Here is a 13,759-nt window from a genome sequence, read left to right on the forward strand (position 1 = left end):
TTTCTTCTAGGTTTGCAAATTTGTTAGAGTACAATTTTTCATAATAATCTGATATGATGCTTTTAATTTCAGTTGGTTCTGTTGCGATGTGGCCCTTCTCGTTTGTTGTTTGGGTTATTTGTTTCCTTTCCTGTATTTCTTTAGTCAGTGTAGCCAATGGTTTATCGATTTTGTTAATTTTTTCAAAGAACCAGCTTTTGGCTTTGTTAATTCTTTCAATTGTTTTTCTGTTCTCTAATTCATTTAGTTCAGCTCTAATTTTTATTATTTGTTTTCTTCTGGTGCCTGATGGATTCTTTTGTTGCTTACTTTCTATTTGTTCAAGTTGTAGGGACATTTCTCTGATTTTGGCTCTTTCTTCTTTTTGTATGTGTGCATTTATCGATATAAATTGGCCTCTGAGCACTGCTTTTGCTGTGTCCCAGAGGTTTTGATAGGAAGTGTTTTCATTCTCGTTGCATTCTATGAATTTCCTTATTCCCTCCTTACTGTCTTCTATAACCCAGTCTTTTTTCAGGAGGGTATTGTTCATTTTCCAAGTATTTGATTTCTTTTCCCTAGTTTTTCTGTTATTGATTTCTACTTTTATTGCCTTGTGGTCTGAGAAGATGCTTTGTAATATTTTGATGTTTTGGATTCTGCAAAGGTTTATTTTCTGACCTAATATGTGGTCTATTCTAGAGACTGTTCCATGTGCACTAGAAAAAAAAGTATACTTTGCAGCAGTTGGGTGGAGAGTTCTGTATAAGTCAATGAGGTCAAGTTGGTTGATTGTTGTAATTAGGTCTTCCGTGTCTCTACTGAGTTTCTTACTGGATGTCCTGTCCTTCTCCAAAAGTGGTGTGTTACATTTCACTAAAGAAGATATTCAGGCAGCCAACAGATACATGAGAAAATGCTCTCGATCATTAGCCATTAGAGAAATGCAAATTAAAACTACGATGAGATTCCATCTCACACCAGCAAGGCTGGCATTAATCCAAAAAACACAAAATAATAAATGTTGGAGAGGCTGTGGAGAGACTGGAACTCTCATACACTGCTGGTGGGAATGTAAAATGGTACAACCACTTTGGAAATCTATCTGGCATTATCTTAAACAGTTAGAAATAGAACTACCATACAACCCAGAAATCCCACTCCTCGGAATATACCCTAGAGATACAAGAGCCTTCATACAAACAGATATATGCACACCCATGTTTATTGCAGCTCTGTTTACAATAGCAAAAAGCTGGAAGCAACCAAGATGTCCATCAACGGATGAATGGGTAAAAAAATTGTGGTATATTCACACAATGGAATACTACGCATCGATAAAGAACAGTGATGAATCTCTGAAACATTTCATAACATGGAGGAACCTGGAAGGCATTATGCTGAGCGAATCAGTCAGAGGCAAAAGGACAAATATTGTATAAGACCAGTATTATAAGATCTTGAGAAATAGTAAACCTGAGAAGAACACATACTTTTGTGGTTACGAGGGGGGGAGGGAGGGAGGGTGGGAGGGGGTTTTTTATTGATTAATCAGTAGATAAGAACTGCTTTAGGTGAAGGGAAAGACAACACTCAATACATGGAAGGTCAGCTCAATTGGACTGGACCAAAAGCAAAGAAGTTTCTGGGATAAAATGAATGCTTCAAAGGTCAGGGGAGCAAGGGCCGGGGTCTGGGGAACATGGTTTGCGGGGACTTCTAAGTCAATTGGCAAAATAATTCTATTATGAAATCATTCTGCATCCCACTTTGAAATGTGGCGTCTGGGGTCTTAAATGCTAACAAGCGGCCATCTAAGATGCAGCAATTGGTCTCAACCCACCTGGAGCAAAGGAAAATGAAGAACACCAAGGCCACACGACAACTAAGAGCCCAAGAGACAGAAAGGGCCACATGAACCAGAGACCTACATCATCCTGAGACCAGAAGAACTAGTTGGTGCCCGGCCACAATCGATGACTGCCCTGACAGGGAGCACAGCAGAGGACCCCTGAGGGAGCAGGAGATCAGTGGGATACAGACCCCAAATTCTCATAAAAAGACCAAACTTAATGGTCTGACTGAGACTGGAGGAATCCCGGCGGCCATGCTCCCCAGACCTTCAGTTGACACAGGACAGGAACCATCCCCGAAGACAACTCATCAGACATGAAAGGGACTGGTCAGTGGGTGGGAGAGAGACGCTGATGAAGAGTGAGCTAATTATATCAGGTGGACACTTGAGATTGTGTTGGCAACTCTTGTCTGGAGGGGGGATGGGAGGATAGAGAGAGAGGGAAGCCGGCAAAATTGTCAAGAAAGGAGAGACTGAAAGGGCTGACTCAAGAGGGGGAGAGCAAGTGGGAGTAGGGAGTGAGATGTATGTAAACTTATATGTGACAGACTGATTGGATTTGTAAACGTTCACTTGAAGCTTAATAAAGGTTATTAAAAATAAAAAAAAAAAAAGTACTTGGAAAAAAAAAAAAGTGGTGTGTTGAAGTCTCCTACTATAATTGTGGAGGTGTCTATCTCACTTTTCAGTTCTGTTAAAATTTGATTTATGTATCTTGCAGGCCTGTCATTGGGTGCATAAATATTTAATATGGTTATGTCTTCCTGATTAATTGTCCCTTTTATCATTATGTAGTGTCCTTCTTTATCCTTTGTGGTGGATTTAAGTTTAAATCTATTTTGTCAGAAATTAATATTGCTACTCCTCTTCTTTTTTGCTTATTGTTTGCTTGATATATTTTTTTCCATCCTTTGAGTTTTAGTTTGTGTCTCTAAGTCTTAGACCCCACCGAAATAAAAAAACAGAATACTATGAAAAACCGTACTCCAACAAATTTGAGAACCTAGAGGAAATGAACAAATTTCTAGAAACACACTACCTTCCTAAACTAACACAAACTGAGATAGAAAATCTGAACAGATCCATAACAAGAGAAGAGATCAAAGAGGTAAAAAAACAAAAAAAAACTCCCAAGAACAACAACAAAAACTCTGGCCCAAACGGCTTCACTGGAGAATTCTAACGAACATTCAGAGAAGAGCTCTTACCAGGACTACTCAAACTATTTCAGAGCATACAAAAGGAAGGAATACTCTCAAATTCATTCTATGAAGCCAGCATAACCCTGATACCAAAGCCAGGCAAAGACACCAAAAAAAAAAAAAAATTACAGATCAATATCTCTCACGAACACAGATGCAAAAATTCTTAACAAAATTCTAGCCGATAGAATTCAGCATCATATCAAAAACAGTAATACATCACGATCAAGTAGGATTCATACCAGGTATGCAAGAATGGTTCAACATTAGAAAAGCAATCAAGGCAATCCACCACATAAATAGAACAAAAGAAAAGAATTACATCATCATCTCAATTGAAGCAGAAAAGGCATCTGATAAAGTCCAATACCCATTCCTGATTTAAAAAAAAATTCTCAATAAAATAAGAATAGAAGGGAAATTCTGCAACATAATAAATGCTATCTAGACAAAACCAATAGCTAACATCATTTTCAACGGAGAAAGGCTAAAAGCTTCTCCCTGACAACAGGAACAAGACAAGGATGCCCTTTATCATTGCTCCTACTTAACATTGTGATGGAAGTCCTAGCTAGAGCAATGAGGGAAGAAAAAGCAATAAAGGGCATCCAAATTGGAAAGGAAGAAGTAAAACTATCCCTATTTGCAGATGATATGATACTATACATGGAGAGCCCCAAAGATTCCACAAAAAAACTACTCAAATGATTCCACAGAGTAGCAGGATACCAGATCAACATACAAAAATCAGTTGGATTCCTATACCTCAACAAAGAGAACTTTGAAAAAAGAAATTGGGGGGGGGGGGAGGGAAACATTTATAATTGCCCTAAAAAGATAAAATACTTAGGAATAAATCTAACCAGAGATATAACAGACCCATACAAAGAAAACTACAAAACAGTATTGCAAGAGGCCAAAAGATACCTACATAGATGGAAAAACATACCACTGCTCATTGATAGGAAGATTCAACATTGTGAAAATGTAAGTTCTACTCAAAGTAATCTACAGGTATAATGCAATTCTGATCCAAATATCAGCAGCATTCTTTAACAAGATGAAAAAACTAATCAGCAACTTTACATGGGAAGGAAAGAAGCCTCAGATAAGCAAAGAATTATTGGAAAAGAAAAAAAAACAACAAAGTACCTGATCTGAAAATCTACTACATAGCCCTCGTGGTCAAAACAGTGTGGTACCGCCACAACGACAGACAAAGAGACCAATGGAACAGAATCAAGAACCCAGATGTAAATCCATCCATCTATCATTATCTGATCTTTGACAGAGGATCAAAGTCCATTCAATGGGAAAAAGACAGTCTTTTTACCATATGGTACTGGTACAAGTGGATGTCCATCTGTAAAAAAATGAAACAGGACCCATACCTCATACCATATACAAAAACTAATTCAAAATGGATCAAAGACTTAATACAATTTAAAACAATAAAGATCATGGAAGAAAAAATAGGGACAATGCTAGGGCCGTAATACATGGCATAATAGAACACAAACCATAACTAATGATGTACAAACACCAGAAGATAAACTAGACAACTGGAAGCTTTTCAAAATTAAACACTTATGCTTATCAAAAAACTTCACTGAAAGAGTGAAAAGAGAACCTATAGCCTGGGAAAAAAAAATTTGCGTACAATGTATCTGACAAAGGTCTAATCTCTAAAATCTGTAGAACACTTCAACACCTGAACAACAAAAAGACAAATAATTCAATTTAAAAATGGGCAAAAAAATATATATATCTATATGTATAATGTCTCCACAGTAAAAAAAAAAAATAGGCAAAGGATATCACACAGACGTTTCACCAAAGACCTACAGTGGGCTAACAGACACATGAGGATATGTTTGCAATCATTAGCCATTAGAGAAATGGAAATTAAAACTACAATGAGATACCATCTCACCCCAACATTACCGGCACTAATCAAAAAAACAGAAAATAACAAATGTTGGAGAGGTTGCAGGAAAATTAGAACTCCTATGCACTGCTGATGGGAATGTAAAACCGTACAACCACTATGAAAAACAATATGGCGCCTACTTAAAAAGCTAGAAATAGAAATACCATATGGTCCAGCAATCCCACTCCTATGAATATATCCTAGAGAAATAAGAGTCATCACATGAATAGACATATGTACACCCGTGTTCATTACAGCATTATTCACAATACCAAAAAGATGCAAACAACCTAAGTGCCCATCAACAGAGAAATGGATAAACAAATTATGGTACATACACACAATGGAATACTACACAATGATAAAGAACAACGATGAATCCGCAAAACATCTCACAACATGGATGAATCTGGAAGGCATTATGCTTAGTGAAATGAGTCAATCACAAAAGGACAAATATTGTATGAGAACACTATTATAAAAACCCAAGAAAAGGTTTTCACACAGAAAGAAACAATTTTGATGTTTATGAAGAAGGGGAGGGGTGGGGAAACAAATCACTAACTAGATAGTAAACAAGTGTTAACTCTGGTGAAGGGAAAGACCAAACACAGTACAGGGGATGTCGGCATAGCTTCACCAAGACAAAGTCATAGAAGCTTCCTAGACACATCCAAATACCTTGAGGGACTGAGTTACTGGGGCTGAGGGCTGGGGACCATTGTCTTAGGGAAGAGAACATAAAGGTCAATTGGCATAATTCACAAAGAATATGTTCTACATTCTACTTTGGTGAGTAGCATCTGAGGTCTTAAAAGCTTGGAAGCAACCATCTAAGATACATCTGTTGGTCCCATCCAGTTCACAGCAAAGAAGAATGAAGAAAACCAAAGACACAAGGAAAATATTAGTACAAATGACTAATGGACTACATGAATCACAGCCTCCACCAGCGTGAGTCTAGAAGAATGAGGTGGTGCCTGGCTACCACCACTGACCCCTCTGACAGAGATCACAATAGAGGGTCCTGGACAGAGAAGGAGAAAAATGTGGAACAAAATTCAAATTCACACACATTGAAAAAAAGACCAGACTTACTGGTCTGACAGAGAATGGAAGAATTCCCAATGGCCCCAGGTCACCCTGTTAACTCCGAACTGAAGCCACTCCTGAAGTCCACCTTTCAGCCAAAGATTAGATAGGCCTATAAAACAAACAATAACACATGGGAGGAACTTGCTTCTTAGTTCAATCAAGTATACGAGATCAAATGGGCAACACTGCCCAAAACCAAAGATGAGAAGGCAGGAAGGGACAGGAAAACTGGACAAATCGACATGGAGAACATGGGATGGAAAGGGAAAGAGGGAGAGTGCAGACACAACGTGGGGATTGCAATGAATTTCACAAAACAATTTGTATATAAATTTTTGAATGAGAAACTAGTTTGTGTTGCAAACTTTCACCTAAAGCACGATAAAATAAAATAAACTTAAAAAATATATAATAAGGCTTGAACCAAGGTATTTTAGAGATAGAATCTACACTGATTTGCTCCCGCTGCTGCTGCTGTGTATGCCGTTAAGTCAATTCTGACTCATAGTGACCCTACAGGACAAAACAGGACAAAATAGAACTGTCCCATAGAGTTTCTTAGGCTAAAATTTTTAAGGAAGCAGATTGCCAGGTCCTTTCTCCTGCAGAGTGGCTGGCTGGTGGGTTCAAACCACTGACTTTTTGGTTATTAGGGAAGTGTTTGACCATTTTATACCAGAGCTCCTTTATACTGGTATGGGAAGCAATAAAAGGGCGACTTCTATGTTTCTGCCTTGGATAATTGGTGGTACAATTCATCAAAATAAGTATTTCAGGGAAAAGGAGGAAAAACAATTATTTTAATTTTGGACATTAAGAGTTTGAGATTCTTAAACCTGTTACCCGTTGCCATCGAGTCGATTTCAACTCATAGCAACCCTATAGGACAGAGTAGAACTGCCCCATACGGTTTCCAAGGAGCACCTGGTGGATTCGAACTGCCAACCTTTTGGTTAGCAGCCATAGCTCTTAACCACTATGCTACCAGGGTTTCTAAAACCATGGGTTCAGGGAGCCACACTGGGAAAGTACAAGTAGTCCCCAACTTACAACAGAGTTCCGTTTCAACAATTCCATCATAGGTTGGTTCTGATGTAAATTGAGTATTTTTTTTTTAGTTTTCACAGTCTGCTACAGACAGTATTTTAAACAGTAAATCATAACACTGAACATCAGCAAGTGAACATCTGAGAATGATAACATCAGCAAATTATGCACTGCAACTTTGTGTATACCACATATTACTAACAGAAAGACATACCAAAAAAAATACCAGACGGTCATAAGTGTGGCTCATCATAACTCAAGTACGTAAGTCAGAGACCACGTGTACACAGAATGAAAACAGAAAGTGAGGATGTGCAGTGCAATGAATTACTTAATATGGGCATTTTTTTAACCATAGCCTTTCTGACTCACACACAATGATTGAGTGGGACTATGCAAATAAAGTTCATGGAACCCTAATGAGGGGATTGGTCAGTTCTGCCGTCTTTCTAGGCTTAAATGAGCCACTCCAGATGCAGGAGGAGAAGATCTCACCACCACAAAGAAAGAAGAGCCAGGAGTGGAGTGTGTACTTCGGACCCGGGATCCTGGTGCTCAGAAGCTCCTAGAACCAGAAGACAAAGAGGGAGAGCTGTAACACCAAAGACAGCAAAAAGTGGTGGCAGGGAAATGACAGCAGCAGAGGCAGAAGGCCAGCAATAGATGGCAGGAGAAGGCAGGAGACAGTATGGTGGGCTTCCCGGCCCATAGAGTGAGAAAGATGAGAGCCTTCCAGCAGGAGGCCTACTGGCGGAAGAGGTGTCTTTGAGTACTTACTAACAGAGCTAAAGGAGCTTTGTAACACTTACCCAAGCTGAGCAGAGCCCAGGCTGAGGGGCCAAGGGCCAGAAAGAGACATGCCTGTAGTCACTGCCGAGAAGAGGTTGTCCGGATCAAAGAACTATATCCTGAGCATTTCTGAACCTGAACTGTAACCTGTTACTTCCCTAATAAGCCGCATAAATGTGACTATAGTCTGTGAGTTCACTGTGGCCACTGCAACGAATTGTCAAATCCAGAGATAAGTAGAGAGTGCCATAGGGGGATGGTTGGTGTCAGAATTGGTAAAAAGGTTGGAGGGTAGAGATCTGTCTGACCTCCACCTCAGAGGAATCGGCCTTGGGCTATTGATCTTGATTCTCCTTCCCCCTTGTGAAGTTAGATGAATAGGTCAGATGCCTCCGCCATGCCATTTTTACAGGGTGGTGTGATGATTAAGGTTGTGTGTCAACTTGGCTGGACCATGATTCTCAGTTGTTTGGCAGTTATATGATGTTGTGATCACTTCCATGATGAAATTTGATATAATGTGATTACCTCCATGATGAGATCTGTTATGAGTAGCCAATCAGTTGAAAGTGAGTTTCCCTGGGCATGTGGCCTGCATCAATTTTAAGTGAACATTCTGGCAAGCCTCGTGGGCTTTTGCTCACCTGGATTCTGCAACTGGCTCCTGTTCAACTGACCTCCCATTCTTGGGACTTTAACTAGCAGCTCACCTGAGGTCTTACCTGCTGATCTTGGAATTCGTCAATCTTCACAGCCTGTGAGCAAGAGCCCTGCTCTCTGATATGCCTATCTTGCGTTTGCCAGCCCCTGTGGTTATGTGAATCAGGAGAAGCCTCTATCCTGACCCACAGACTTGGGACATTACAGCCTCTACAACCATATGAGCCATTTCCTTGATATAAATCTCTCTCTACATACATTTATACATTTTACTGGTTTTGTTTTTCTATAGAATCCAGCCTAAAAGTGTATCTGAAAAATACAGGACCCTGGGAAACATGCGTTCTTTGGAGTAGACTAAGCTGGGGCAACCGGATTCTCTCTCCACAGAATTTGGAACTGGGATTTAGAAACTCCAGAAGCCTCTTTTGACTGCTTGAACTAGAGATGATATATGGTTGGTGTGGGCATGTATTTATTGTATGTGTATGGGCATGTGTCCATGTGCATGTTGGCAGGGTGTGGTTATCTAGGGTCCTGCTATACCATGTCGTACCACGTGACTCTTGGGAACTATTACAAACAGTGGAAATGCAGGCTGCCCTACTACCCAGCTGACACTCCCACTCTCAATATTACCCATTCTCTCATGCCCCTTTTTTTACACCCTAGCAGTACAAGTCAATGACTTGGCAATTTTTAGACCAGAGACAATAATCAATTCTCAAGTTGTTAAAGGGAGTAATGATTCAGAGGGCTCAAGCACCCCTAATATGAGTGATTCACTTGGTGACTAAGGCCTTCCATTAGTTTTGGGAAAGGGGAAACTCCCTACCCTCTCTCACAAAGTAAAGAGAGAGAAAAGCCACTCTTCTGGGGTACTATGCTCGCCCCCAAAAGGTAATTTTCATCTCTTCCTGCCCTACCCTTATGTGGGAGAGGGAGGGAATGATGGTGATGGTATGTTGATCACTGGGTTCAATGGGGAAAGGACAGGCCCCACAAGCTGATGCTTCCTTAAACACAGAGCTGGGTGGGCGAGACCTTAGAATCTTGTAGTCTCAGCTATAGGCTTAAAAACAGGATCCTATTTCACTTTTTATGAAATAACTCACGACAAAGGTAATGATATGAGCTGGACTTCACCAAAACTTGTTTTGTATAATTAGAGGCATAAGGGCATTACCTGTGTAGGTAGTTGCAAATCTGTCTATTAGACAAATTTTAGAAATGGTTCAGAATTGGTTTTTCATAGTCTAGTTTATTACTCCCCACATGTCCATTAGTTTGTCATACTGTGGTGACTTTCAAGTCCAAGTTGCACTGAAGGAATTAGCAAAAAACAAGGCTCCAGGAATTGACAGAATACCAACTGAGATGTTTCAAAAAATGGATGCAGTGCTGGAGGTGCTCACTCGCCTAGGCCAAGAAATTTGGAAGGGAGCTACCTGGCCAACCAACTGGAAGAGATCTGTATTTCTGCCCATTCCAAAGAAAGGTGATTCAACAGAATATGGAAATTATCGAGCAATATCATTAGTACCACACACAAGTCAAATTATGCTGAAGATCATTCAAAAGTGGTTGCAGCAGTGTATCGACAGGAAACTCCCAGAAATTCAAGCTGGATTCAGAAGAGGATGTGGAACCAGGGATATTGTTGCTAATGTCAGATGGGTCCTGGCTGAAAGCAGAGAATGCCAGAAAGATGTTTATGTGTGTTTTATTGACTATGGAAAGCCATTTGACTATATGTATCAGGATAAATTATGGATGGGAATTCCAGAACACTTAATCGTGCTCATGTACAGGTATGCAGATCAAGAGACAGTCGTTCGAATAGAACAAGTGTATACTGTGTGGTTTAAAATCTGGAAATGGTTGATACTGCATCAGGGTTGTATCTGTGTGCTGAACAAATAATCTGAGAAGCTGAACTATATGAAGAAAACTCATTAATAATCTGCGATATGCAGACGACACAACCTTGCTGAAAGTGAAGAGGACCTAAAGCACATACTCATGAAGATCAAAGAGATTACACCTCAACATAAAGAAAACAAATATCCTCACAACTGGACCAATAAGCAGCCTTATGATAAACGGAGAAAATATTGACATTGTCAAGGATTTCATTTTACTTGGATCCACAATTAATGTTCAATGGAACCAGCAGTCAAGGAATTAAACGACGCATTACATTGAACAAATCTGCTGCAAAAGAACTCTTCAAAGTGTTAAAAAGCAAAGATGTCACTTTAAGGACTAAGGTGCACCTGACCCAAGGCATGGTATTTTCAATCGCCTCATATTCATGAGAAAGCTGGACAATGAATAAGGAAGATCAAAGAAGAATTGATGCCTTTGAATTATAGGGTTGGCGAAGAGCATTGAATATACCCTGGACTGCCAGAAGAACGAACAAATCTGTCCTGGAAGAAGTACGGCCAGAATGCTCTTTGGAAGCAACGACGGCAAGACTACATCTCACGTATTTTGGACACGTTATCAGGAGGGACCAGTCCCTGGAGAAGGATATCATGCTTGGTAAAGTAGACTGTCAGCCAAAAAGAGGAAGACCATCAATGAGATGGATTGACACAGTGGCTGCAACAATGGACTCAAGCATAACAACGATTGTAAGGGTGGCACAGGACTGGGCGGTGTTTCGTTCTGGTGCACATAGCGTTGCTATGAGTCGGAACTGACTCAACGGCGCCTAACAACAACAATAACAACAGTTCATTACTGTTTAAAGAACATTTAAATATACATTGTACTATTTAATGGCTAGACTGTCATTGACCAGGTCCCAATCCAGAGGTATATTAAAACCTTCCAGAGCATCCCTGACATTCTAGCTCACTTCCCAATGAACTTTCCTCCTCAAGGTGCATATCCTCCTTTCCAGAGCCAAAGGAGCTCTAGTCAGAGCTGATCCTAGATTAAAGACCATCTTAGGAAAGGAACATCTTTCCATCTATTTCAATCTCCCATTAATTCTGCATTTGGTTCTTGTTTAACAAGTGCATTTGGAATCCATTTCAGGATTTTTGTACTGTTTGCATATCTATCTTTGTTACATGGTAAGAAATATGTGCATCTTAGAAATTAGCAAACTGTATAGCTGGTTTCCACTGTTGAGAGAAAGATAGGTAGTTCAAGGAAGGGACCCAGTGGAAGTCTGCACTCCTCAACCCCTCTCTATTTCCTTCTCTTTTTTAATTTTTACAACCTTTGTTAGTATGTGACACTTTGGATCATGGCTGAAGCTAAAAATTCTATGGATTTAGTCAAAGAGGTAATGTAATGGCTACGAGTGGGGAAAGGGGACTTAAAATGCTCCTATAAAAAAATAAATAAAATGCTCCTGTAATACAAGAGGTCTCTTCAAGATTTACGATCTTAAATATCCCAATAGCAGTAAGTGATATATTTTAAACTTTTAGAGACAGAGAAATATATTTGTGGAGGTTTACGTGGAAATTGGGGAATAAAAATGGACATAGCGTATGCCAGAATTCAGTAATTCCTAATTCTATTTGTTTTATTTGTGTGTGCACATTTAAGAAATACTTTCTAAAAGGAAGTAATCTTTATTTGTTTTATTTGTGTGTGCATATTTAAGAAATACTTTCTAAAAGGAAGTAATCTTGAAGGGCAGATAGTAACCATATGAAGCTTCATACCCGCTTTACCCATACTTATTAAACATGATCCACAAGGTCAGAGGAGAAATCTCCCCTCAATAGGTCTCCTTCACTTTCTTTACAGAAAGTCTTAAAAAAAAAATTACTAAGTTTTAACTTGTTTTTATTACTTTCTTTAAAATTTACATTTCCACCAGCAGTGCTAAAGGTACGAATATTAGATGTTGTGGTTGTTAGGTACCATTGAGTTGGTTCTGACTCATAGCAACCCTATGTACAACAGAATGAAACACTGCCCAGTCCTGCACCATCCTCAAAAGCATTGTTATGCTTGAGCCCATTGTTGCATCCACTGTGTCAATCCACCTCGTTGAGGGTCTTCCTCTTTTTCACTGATCCTCTACTTTACCAAGCATGATGTCCTTCTCCAGGGACTGATCCCTCCTGACAACATGTCCAAAATATGTAAGACCTAGTCTTACCATCCTTGCTTCTAAGGAGCATTCTGGTCATACTTCATCCAAGACAGATTTGTTCGTTCTTTTGGCAGTTCATGGTATATTCAATATTCTTCGTCAACACCATAATTCAAAGGTGTTGATTCTTTGGTCTTTCTTATTCACTGTCCACCTTATGAGACGATTGAAAACACCATGGCTTGGGTCAGGCTCACCTTAGTCTTCAAGGTGACATCTTTGCTTTTCAACACTTTAAAGAGGTCTTCTGCAGATTTTCCCAATGCAAAACATCTTTTGATTTCTTGACTGCTGCTTCCGTGGGTTTTGATTGTTGGTCCAAGTAAAATGAAATCCTTGAAAACCTCGGTCTTTTCCCCCTTTATCATGATGTTGCTCATTGGTCCAGATGTGAGGATTTTTGTTTTCTTTATGTTGAGGTGTAATCTATACTGAAGGCTGTAGTCTTTGATCTTCATCAGCAAGTACTTCAAGTCCTCTTCATTTTCAGCAAGCAAGGTTGTGTCATCTGCATATAACAGGCTGTTAATGAGTGCTCCTCCAATCCTGATGCCATGTTCTTCTTCATATAGTCCAGCTTCTCAGATTATTTGCTCAGCATACAGACTGAATAAATATGGCGAAAGGATACAATGCTTACGCACACCTTTCCTGATTTTAAACCACTCAGTATTCCCTTGGTTCAAACAACTGCCTCTTGATCTATGTACAAGTTCCTCATGAGCACAATTAAGTGGTGTGGAATTCCCATCTTTCGCATATGTTATCCATAATTTGTTGTGATCCACATGGCCCAATACCTTTGCATGATCAATAAAGCACAGGTAAACATCTTTCTGGTATTCTCTGCTTTCAGCCAGCATCCATCTGACATCAGCAATGATATCCCTGGTTCCACGTCCTCTTCTGAATCCGGCCTGAATTTCTGGCAGTTCCCTGTTGACATACTGCTGCAGCCACTTTTGCATGACCTTCAGCAAAATTTTACTTGCCTGTGATATTCACATTCGATAATTTCCAAGTTCAGTTGGATCACCTTTCTTGAGAATAGGCATAAATATGGATCTCTTCCAGTC

This window comes from Elephas maximus, chromosome 5 (genome assembly GCF_024166365.1).
Source record: "Elephas maximus indicus isolate mEleMax1 chromosome 5, mEleMax1 primary haplotype, whole genome shotgun sequence".
NCBI lineage: Eukaryota > Metazoa > Chordata > Mammalia > Proboscidea > Elephantidae > Elephas > Elephas maximus.